This window comes from Arvicanthis niloticus, chromosome 15, assembly GCF_011762505.2.
Source record: "Arvicanthis niloticus isolate mArvNil1 chromosome 15, mArvNil1.pat.X, whole genome shotgun sequence".
NCBI lineage: Eukaryota > Metazoa > Chordata > Mammalia > Rodentia > Muridae > Arvicanthis > Arvicanthis niloticus.
In genome coordinates this window covers 6,196,103-6,206,623 of record NC_047672.1, presented here as the reverse complement: position 1 = coordinate 6,206,623, position 10,521 = coordinate 6,196,103, and the positions used below count along the sequence as shown (strand labels likewise).

Here is a 10,521-nt window from a genome sequence, read left to right as displayed (position 1 = left end):
ACTCATTCTATGAAGCTACCATTACGCTCATACCTAAACCACAGAAAGACCCAACAAAGAAAAAGAACTACAAACCAATCTCTCTTATGAATATTGATGCAAAAATACTCAATAAAATTCTTGCAAACCGAATCCAACAACACATCAAAACAATTATCCATCAAGATCAAGTAGGCTTTATCCCAGGAATGCAGGGATAGCTCAATATTTGGAAATCCATCAATGTAATCCACTACATAAATAAACTCAAAGAAAAAAACCACATGGTCATCTCACTAGACGCTGAGAAAGCATTTGACAAAATTCAACATCCCTTCATGTTAAAAGTCTTGGAAAGATCAGGATTTCAAGGCCCATACCTAAACATAGTAAAAGCAATATACAACAAGCCAGTAGCCAACATCAAACTAAATGGAGAGAAACTTGAAGCAATCCCACTAAGATCAGGGACTAGACAAGGCTGCCCACTCTCACCTTACCTATTCAATATAGTACTGGAAGGCCTAGCTAGAGCAATTAGACAACAAAAATGAAAAAGGGATACAGATAGGAAAAAAAAGAAGTCAAAATTTCACTATTTGCAGATGATATGAGAGTATACTTAAGTGACCCTAAAACTTTCAGCAGAGAACTGCTAAACATGATAAACAACTTTAGCAACATGGCTGGATATAAAATCAACTCAAACAAATCAGTAGCCTTCCTCTATTCAAAGGATAAACAGGCTGAGAAAGAAATTAGGGAAATGACACCCTTCATAATAGCCACAGATAAAATAAAATATCTTGGAGTGAATCTAACCAAGCAAGTGAAAGATCTGTATGACAAGAACTTCAAGTCTCTGAAGAAAGAAATTGAAGAAGATCTCAGAAGATGGAAAGATCTCCCATGCTCCTGGATTGGCAGGATTAACTTAGTAAAAATGGCCATCCTGCCAAAAGCAATCTACAGATTCAATGCAATACCCATCAAAATCCCAAATCAATTCTTCATAGAGATAGAAAGAGCAATTTACAAATTCATTTGGAACAACAAAAAACTTAGGATAGTGAGAACTATTCTCAACAATAAAAGAACTTCTGGGGAAATCACCATCCGGGACCTCAAACTGTACTACAGAGCAGTAGTGATAAAAACTGCATGGTATTGGTACAGAGACAGACAGGATGATCAATGGAATAGAATTGAAGACGCAGAAATGAACCCACACACCCATGGTCACTTGATCTTTGACGAGGAAGCTAAAACTATCCAGTGGAAAAAGGACAGTATATTCAACAAGTGGTTCTGGCTCAACTGGAGGTCAACATGTAGAAGAATGCAAATTAATCCATTCTTATCCCCTTGTACAAAGCTCAACTCCAAGTGGATAAAGGACCTTCACATAAAGCCAGATACACTGAAACTAATAGAAGAGAAGTTTGGGAAGACCTTCGAATACCTAGGCACAGGGGAAAAGTTCCTGAACAGAACACCAATGGCTTATGCTCTAAGATCAAGAATCGACAAATGGGACCTCATCAAATTGCAAAGCTTCTGTAAAGCAAAGGACACTGTCAACAAGACAAAATGGCAACCAACAGATTGGGAAAAGATCATTACCAATCCTACATCCGATAGAGGGCTAATATTGAATATATACAAAGAACTCAAGAAACTAGACGACAAACAACAAAATAACCCCATTAAAAATGGGGTACATAGCTAAACAAAGAATTCTCAACTGAGGAAACACGAATGGCCAAGAAGCACCTTAAGAAATGCTCAACATCCTTAGTCATCAGGGAAATGCAAATCAAAACAACACTGAAATACCACCTCACACCAGTCAGAATGGCTAAGATCCAAAATTCAGGTGATAGTAGATGCTGGCGAGGATGTGAAGAAAGAGGAACACTCCTTCATTGTTGGTGGGGTTGCAAGCTGGTACAACCACTCTGGAAGTCAGTCTGGCGGTTCCTCAGAAAATTGGACATAGCACTACCTGAGGACCCATCTATACCACTCCTGGGCATATACCCAGAAAATGCCCCAACATATAACAAAGACATATGCTCCACTATGTTCATAGCAGCCTTATTTATAATTGCCAAAAGCTGGAAAGAACCCAGATGCCCTTCAACAGAGGAATGGATACAAAAAATGTGGTACATCTACACAATTACTCAGCTATTAAATATAATGAATTCGAGAAATTCTTAGGTAAATGGATGGAACTAGAAAATATCATCCTGAGTGAGGTAACCCAATCACAAAAGAACACACATGGTATTTACTCACAGATAAGTGGAGATTAGCCCAAAAGTTTGAAACAACAAAGATTCAACTACCAGATGACATGAAGCTCATGAAGAAAGAACAATTGAGGATGCCTAGGTCTTTCTTAGAAGGAGTAACTAAATACCCAAGGGAGCAAATATGGAGACAAAGTGTGGGACAGAATCTGAAGGAGGGGTTGTATAGAGACCATTCCACCTGGGTATTCATTCCACGTGCAGTCACCAAAAACAGACGCTGATATGGATGTCAGGAAGGGAAAGCTGACAGCAGCCTGATAAGGCTGTCTCCTTAGAGGTCCCCCAGAGTCTGACATGCCCAGAGGCAGATACTCGCAGCTAACCACCATTAACCTGATCAAAGGTTCCGAATGGAGAAGTTAGAGAGTAAATTGAAGGAGCCTAAAGGGTTGGTGGCCCCATGAGGAGAGCAACAATACCAACCAGCCAGAGCTCCCCAGTGTCTAAACCACCAGCCTAGGAGCACATATGGAGAGACACATGACTCCAGCTGTATATGTAGGGGAGGATGGCCTAGTTGGGCATAGGTGGGAGAGGAGGTCATTGGTACCTTGAAGGCTGAGCACTGAGTTGGGGGGGGGGAATCTGAGGGTGGGGAGGGGGGTTGGGGGGTAGGTGGGTAAATACCCTCATAGAAGCAGGAGAAGGGTGGATGGGATAAGGGGTTCCTGGGTGGTGGGGGGAATGCAGTAAGGGGATAAAATTTGAACTGTAAATATTATATCCAATAAAAGAGGGAAAAAAAAGAAAATCGGTTAGAACCAACATCCTCAATAAAATGTCAGCCCTCTTTTAAAAAAAAAAAAAACATCTTGATACTAAAATTTGTTTTGAGAATTCTATATTGCAGAATGATCAGCCTTGGTGTATCTACTCAACAAGCAAGCTCGGCAGACCTGCTCAAACCTCTGATGTCCGGGAATTCCATCTGGAGGCAGTGAAGACACAGCATCAGAGGCTTGTCAATTTACTCTTCCCCCCACACCTCTTCTAATATCTCAAGGCCCATAATCAGCTTGAAAAAGCTAATGAAGAGTCAGTGCCCCTATTCCCTGGGCTTGGGGACTAAGGTGGTAAATGTTGGGCTGTCTTTCTAGGGAAAAGTAGTGGTTTTGTGGGAATAGAGAGGATTAGCTAGGATTTATTGCATAGCCATAACCTATTAGTAGAAATCTGTACAATTATTATCAAGATAAAGATATAAATTCTTAAATGGCACCAATTTACTTTGATTGCAAATTTTAAGGTTTTCATTGGTACGAGCTTCTTATTGGTATAAAACTGAGATGAATATTGTTACTCTCATAGGCATTGTACCAGTATAACACATTTAGGAATACAAGGCTTAGACCCAGTCCTTCTTTAACTTTTTTTTAACTGATTTGAGATGGACAGCCTGTGAGTTAAGGGACTATAGCAAATTCATGGCTTGGAGTTTATTGTTAGGGTGTTTCTTATGTTTTATTTAGAGATAGCTGAGTGGAGTTACCCTTACATGGATAGTTGGTTTTCAAAACATCAGAAGTCCACAGAATTGACATTACAAACATTTCAGTATTAATGTTCATTTTCATTAGAGACCTGTCTGCTCCGGACAGCTTCCTTTATTGAATTTTAAAAAGAAATTGAGCATCTTTGGAGCTACTCCAGTTGTGGTGAGACAGCCACTAGACAAGAATTGCCTCTTTCCATCTACAGACAAATTACTGTCCAGAAAAGGACACACTTGCATAATAGTCGACTGATTATATCTGCCTAGACAGAGTAATCAGCCCTTAATAATTCTGCAGCACTAAGGTCTGTCAGATGATCCTGGGCCAGAAGGCAGAAGAACAGATGCTCCAAAGTTTTGAAGTAGATGAAGCTATGCTTTTTGCTTCCCACAATTATAGTTAACTCAGTAATTCTGGATTTCTGATGGGGTTGAAAACTTATAACCTCATAGCCAATCCTGGCTATTTACCTTGAGAGAAAAGATTTGAGTGGATGGTCGTCAGCTGACATTCATTCTAAAGCCAAGGAAAAAGCCAGGTTCAGAACTAAATGTTTTAGTTAGGATAGATGACAGAGGTGCTGGTTAGTCAACAAAATGATGGACTGGGTATTAGGACTATCTTGTACCTCACTAGTACAAATCGGCATAATTATGCTTTAATTGTATTTTGAGAGAAAAGTTTCATTTTAACAGGAAGGGTGATATGTAGGAGGAGCTAAGGTTGGAGGAGTACTGAGAGGAAGAGAAGGAGTAAGAAGAGGAGGAGAAGAAGGAGAGGAGAAGCTAGGTGATGAAAGAGAGAAAGAGAGGGGGAGACAGGGAGGCAGATGTTCATGTATCTCTGCCAGTCAAAGATAGTTGATATATCTAGGTTGTGTAGTGGGTTACACCTCTGATTGAACAATACCAAATGTATAAAGCCTATTGTTAACATTTTTTTAAAAAAATGTATAAATGCAAAAAGGAAAAGGGGGCGTGGGATAGGGGCTTTCTAAGGGGGGAATGGGGAAAGGGGATGGCATCTGAAGTGTAAATAAAATATTTAATAAAAAATGAAAAAAAGGAAAAAATCAGATGAATCTTTGCTTAACTGTTGCTGAGAACTAGCTAGGGAGTAACTCTGGCAAAGGACAAGTCGGTAGGGTCCTTCCTGGTACTTGGGTACAGCTTGGGTTCTTCTGCAGGTCAAGTTCTCAGGCATTTTTTTCTTTTTTTCTTTTTTTTTTTCTTTTTCCTTTTTTCTTTTTTCTTCTTTTATCTTTTTTCTTTTTTCTTTTTTTCTTTTTGTAAGATGGAGAATTATCCCAAGATGAAATAGATTTTACCTCTCAGGGCCTGATTTGGTTTTGATCCTAAATCAAGGACATAATCTCTTAGAAGCTACATCTAATGTGATTTGGGGGCTCAGATAGTAGCTAAGAGTAAAGAGTACAAACAGGAAACCACAGCACTGGGATCTTTGCTACATGTCATGGAGAACAGAGACCTGAAAATCTCCAGGGACTACCTGGAGCTCTGCAGGCCAAGGATAAAAGAACCCCTGGCTAACTGGCTGGTGGCAAATTTACTTTATTCAGTCAGCAGTGTAACAGTATAGTAACTACCAACACAACAATTGTGCATAATTAAGTATGACTTTAAAAAAATGTATCATAGTCCAAGTTTTTTTTAATTTAATGTGCATTGGTGTTTGTCCTTCATGTCTGTTTATGTGAGGGACTTGGGTCCACTGGAACTTGAGTTACAGACACTTAGGAGCTGTCATCTAGATGTTGAGATTTGAACCTAGGCTCTTTGGAAGAGTAACCAATGCTTTAAACCATGCACCATCTTTCAAGCCCCAACTGTCCAAGGATTTCAAAATCCTGAGAGTTAAAACAACACAGAGCTAAGGCAGATTTCACCAAGCAATTGGAAGCCACTGCAATGCAGTCCAGGGAGCATAATAACACAGGACAACTGACTTCTGCTGAGGAGACAAGGAGAGCTATGGAGTAGGCAGATAAACCCAGGACAGACTTGTTTTTCAGGGGTTATAAAACAGTCCTGTAGTCAAAGATAGAAAGACATCTTTTTCCTCCCATGTTCCTGCCTCAGAGCTGAGCAACAGCAAAATGTGTGCACAGTGTTAGTTAAGTCAGGTTGGTTTGAGAGTCTGGCACTAGTAATTTTAAAGGACAGAAGGAAAAGGGGGAGGAGGCCACAAGAATGATTGGACACACTCTTTTAAGTTTCAAATCTCCAATGAAGATTTGCTTTATATTCCACTAATGAGTAAATTTTAGCATCTGTCTATATTAGCATCTATCCATCTTAGCATCTGTCCATCTTAGCATCTGTCTCAGAACTTTCAAGGCTAAGGCAGGAGCACTGTAGGTTGATTGAACTCAATTCGGATTATAGGTTACCATATCCCTCCCTCTTTTTCTTAAACACACAGACACAGACACAGACACAGACACAGACACAGACACAGACACAGACACAGACACAGACACAGACACAGACACAGACACAGACACAGAAAGAGAGGTGGGAGGCAGGATGGAGAGGGAGAGAGAGAGAAACATAACAAAATTAACCTAGAAACAGATCATGTAGATTGATGAAATTGTTGATTTTCTTCAAATGAAACAAAATTATGCCAGTTATTGTCATTAAGTCACTAGCCACAGATTTACCACACCACAAAATCCAAATGAATAAACTTGAGTTTGTGTTTTCAAACCTTTCAGAATTTTCCATTTGTTTTGAATAATTCACATCAAATGTCTGCACCATTAGCGTAGTCAGGGCCCATAGATTTGATTAAATCAATGGGAAGCATATTCTCTATTTTTAAAAAGTTCTTTTTTTGCACAAATGTATCTTATATAAGTCTTTGTTTTTCACTCAGTTGATGTAAAGTTAATCTGTTAGAATTCACATACACAACACATGCACACACCACACAATTTCAGACCACATCTTCATATCTTTCCCAAACTCATGCTGTGCCACTTGTTATCTAACTCTGGATATGATTGCTTTCTCACAGTCTTTGCAGTGACACTTTGGCTATTCTGCTTCATCTCAGGAAAACTGGCTGGTAAGTATGAGATGGTAACACTCATCAGCATCTGTGTGCTTCCAATTATACTTCTCATAAACTGTATTTCCAAAGAACAATTCATCCCTTTAAGTTATCTAAGAGTATCAGGTAATAGCTCTGAATGGTCTCCCACTGTATCTGTGTCCTCAGTTCTAGATTATGGGGTTGTACAGTTTCATGGAAAAAGACACAAATAAAGGATGAATTGAAATAGGCCTTATGCTGATATTATCATGAATTACAACTGTGATTCCATTAGAATGATGAGTCAAAAAAGGATAGTTGCAAAACCAAACATAGTAAAAGAATGCAACATGAGAATCACTGAATTTTTTAATATCTTATGTAATTTTTTTCAATACAACATATATTTTGTTCAATTGTACAATTTTGATTAATATTCTGTACTCATCTCTATTATTTTAGGTGTTAAGTATAAAGTGAAAAAATTATATCAATAGTATAGTATTTCTAAGTCATTAGACTCAGGGAAATCAGGCAAAACTTTTAGTATGTACAGACACGACTGTGAATGCATTTATTATCTGTAATATTTACATATATACAGCAGATACATGGAGAGAATCTAGACATGTAGGCCATGATGCACACACTGGAACACCAAAGTTAAACAGAGAGGTTAATCAAGAATCGGTGCTGAAAATAGAGTGATGATATAGACAATGCTTTCCAGTGAATCACAAGTTTCATTTGTTCTCTGATGTTTTTTTTCTAGGAATGAGAAATATGCTTTCAACTATACTCTTAAAATGAATACACTTTCCACTTATGTTCTAATTAGAGAATGTCCTTTATTTTCAAGCTGGGATTGGAGTCCTAGACAATGTTTCTTCTAGTTTTTTATATTTTCATAATCCTAAGTCACAGACCTAAGCTCATTGACCTGATCTCTTGTCAACTGACATTTGTTCATATAGTGATGATCCTCACTGGAGGAAATATCATGCTTACAGACATATTTGAGTCTCTGAATGTTGAGGATGGCATCAAATGTAAGGCAACTTTTTACATAAACAGGGTGATGAGAGGCCTCTCTATCAGCATCACCTGCTTCCTGAGTGTGTTCCAGGCTGTCACAATCAGTCCCAATACCACTTTACTTGCAAAATTTAAAAATAAAGTAAAAAAATATATGACCAATGTTTTATTTTATATTTGGTCATTCAATTTTTCTTAGTAGTAACCTGCTCTTCTATGTTGGTGGTTTTACCAATGTGAACCAGACCAAGCAGATGAAGGTCATCAAATCCTGCTCCCTCTTCCCAATGAAATACATCATCAGGGGAATGATTTTTAACAGTGACAACCTCCAGGGATGTGTTTCTTGTAGGAGTCATGCTGATCACAAGTGCATACATGGTAATTTTCTTGTTCAGACATCAGAGGAAATGCAAGCATTTTCATAGCATCAGCCATCTAAGAGTGTCCCATGAGAAAAGGGCCATCCAGACAATTTTACTGCTGGTGGTTTTCTTTGTGGCCATGTATTGGGTAATCCTCATCATCTCATTCACCTCCATCCTGTTATGGATGTACATCTCAGTCATCCTGACTCTTTAGAAGTTTTTGTTGAATGCCTATTCTACAATTACTCCTTTGGTACAAATCAGTTCAGATAAAAGAATAATCAATGTGTTGAAAAACTTGCAGTCAATATGTTTCTAGATTTTTTCAATTTCTACATATTCACTTTATATCTGACTCACAACCCCTCTTCTGGTTACCTTCTCCCACAATTTTTCCCACACACCTGCTTCCCCTTCTCCTAAGAGAGGGTTTGCTTTCCTTGCCTAGGCATCACTCTACCCTTGCTCTTCAAGTCTCCATAAGGCTAAGGGATTCCTTTCCAACTGAAGCCAGAGATACAGCCCAGATAGTATAGCATGTTCCACATACAAGCAACAGCTTTTTTGATAACAGTAATTCCAGTTGTTTGGGACACACATGAAGATGGATTGGTGTCCCTATGGCTCTACTGGGGTTCCTACCTGGCCAGAGGTGTCAGCCTCCCTGGTGTTCATATCCTCAAAGCTATGGGTCACTGTTAAGGACACTCCCATTAATTCTTTGGTTCTTTCTCTATCTCAGGTCTCCATCTCTTTCTGGATATGACCCCTAGCTCTTCCTCTCCCCATCAGTTGGAGGTTTTCATTCATTCTTATGGCCATCTGGCTATCATCCTTGCCCCTTATCACACCTGACCTTGAGGACCCCAACCCCCTGATCCCCTCTCACCCAATTCCTTTCTTTATCTGCCTTACATGATTTTTCCATTCCCCCTTCTATATGAGGCTCAAGCATCCTTGTTTTTGCCCTTCTTTCTCTCCAGCATTCTTGAATCTCTGGAGTATAGCATGGGTATCCTGTATTTTGTGGGGAGCCGACAGAAGGCGGCTATCATCCTTGCAGCCATCTTGAGCCATATACCCTGAGAAGATAATTGATTACAATAGCCTACACTAGCTGAGCACACTCTGATATCAACTTGCTTTAGATGCCCAGGATCTTCTCTTGGGTATGCGAGACTTAAAGCTGTGATTTAGAGCCTTAAGTCCATGAACCAACACAAGCCAAAACAGGCTTATGGAGCAGTCAGTTTCTTACCAACAAACAACAATCCTTGTCTGAACTTAGTCAAGCAACACCAGGAAGCCCAGGACTAGACCTCAGTTCTGCAACCCACTTAGTATTAACCCCAGAAATGGGACCTCAGGCCTTACTCACTGGAGTGTTTGGACCACTCTATCCAAATGTGTTTGGTCTGATAGTGGGAAGAAGCAGTACTACTATGCAGGGACTAAAAATTTTTCCTGGAGTAATAGATAATGATTATCAAGGAGAGATTACGGTAATGGCACAGGAAATTCAGAATATAGCCACCATTCCTACAGGAAGGAGGATAGCTAAAGTATTGTTACTTCCATTGTACCCTACTAATCACAAATATAAGAATCCTAAAAGAGGGGATCAAGGCTTTGGTTCCTCTGATGCATATTGGGTAAAGCCTATAGGTAAACAAAAACCTATGATGACACTATGGCTGGATGGAAAGGCATTCCGAGGCTTGGTTGACACAGGAGCTGATGTGACTATCCTAAAACAAAGCGATTGGCCTGCCACCTGGCCTCTGATCCCAACCTTAACCAATCTAAGGGGTATTGACCAAAGTCAAATTCCACAACAAAGCTCTAAGGTGCTGACATGGAAAGAAAAAGAAGGTAATGCAGGAAATATACAACCCTATGTCATCCCGTGCCTCCCAATTAATCTTTGGGGCAGAGATCTGTTATCCCAGTTGGGATTGGTTATATGCAGCCCTAATGAAGTAATCACGGCTCAAAAGATAAAATCTGGATTTTCCCCAGGGAAAAGAATTAAAAAAAAAAAATGTAAAGAAGGGATTATCTAACTTGGATCAGGCCATAAAGGCTCATGAGTTACATCACATTAATTCTGAAACTTTAAAAATTATGTTTAAAATTACCAGAGAACAAGCTAGATAAATTGTTAAACAATGTCAATCATGTGTTACACTTTTAGCAGTTCCTCATTTGGGCGTAAATCCAAAGGGACTGATACCAAACAGTATCTGGCAAATGGATGTTACTCATTATAAT

The 10,521-nt window shown here is 39.2% G+C and overlaps 1 pseudogene; it reads left to right on the top strand.

The window, feature by feature from the left end:
- The first annotated feature begins 7,672 nt into the window (after positions 1 to 7,672).
- LOC117721035 (putative vomeronasal receptor-like protein 4) lies at positions 7,673 to 8,569 on the top strand (annotated as a pseudogene).
- The last annotated feature ends 1,952 nt before the right edge of the window (positions 8,570 to 10,521 follow it).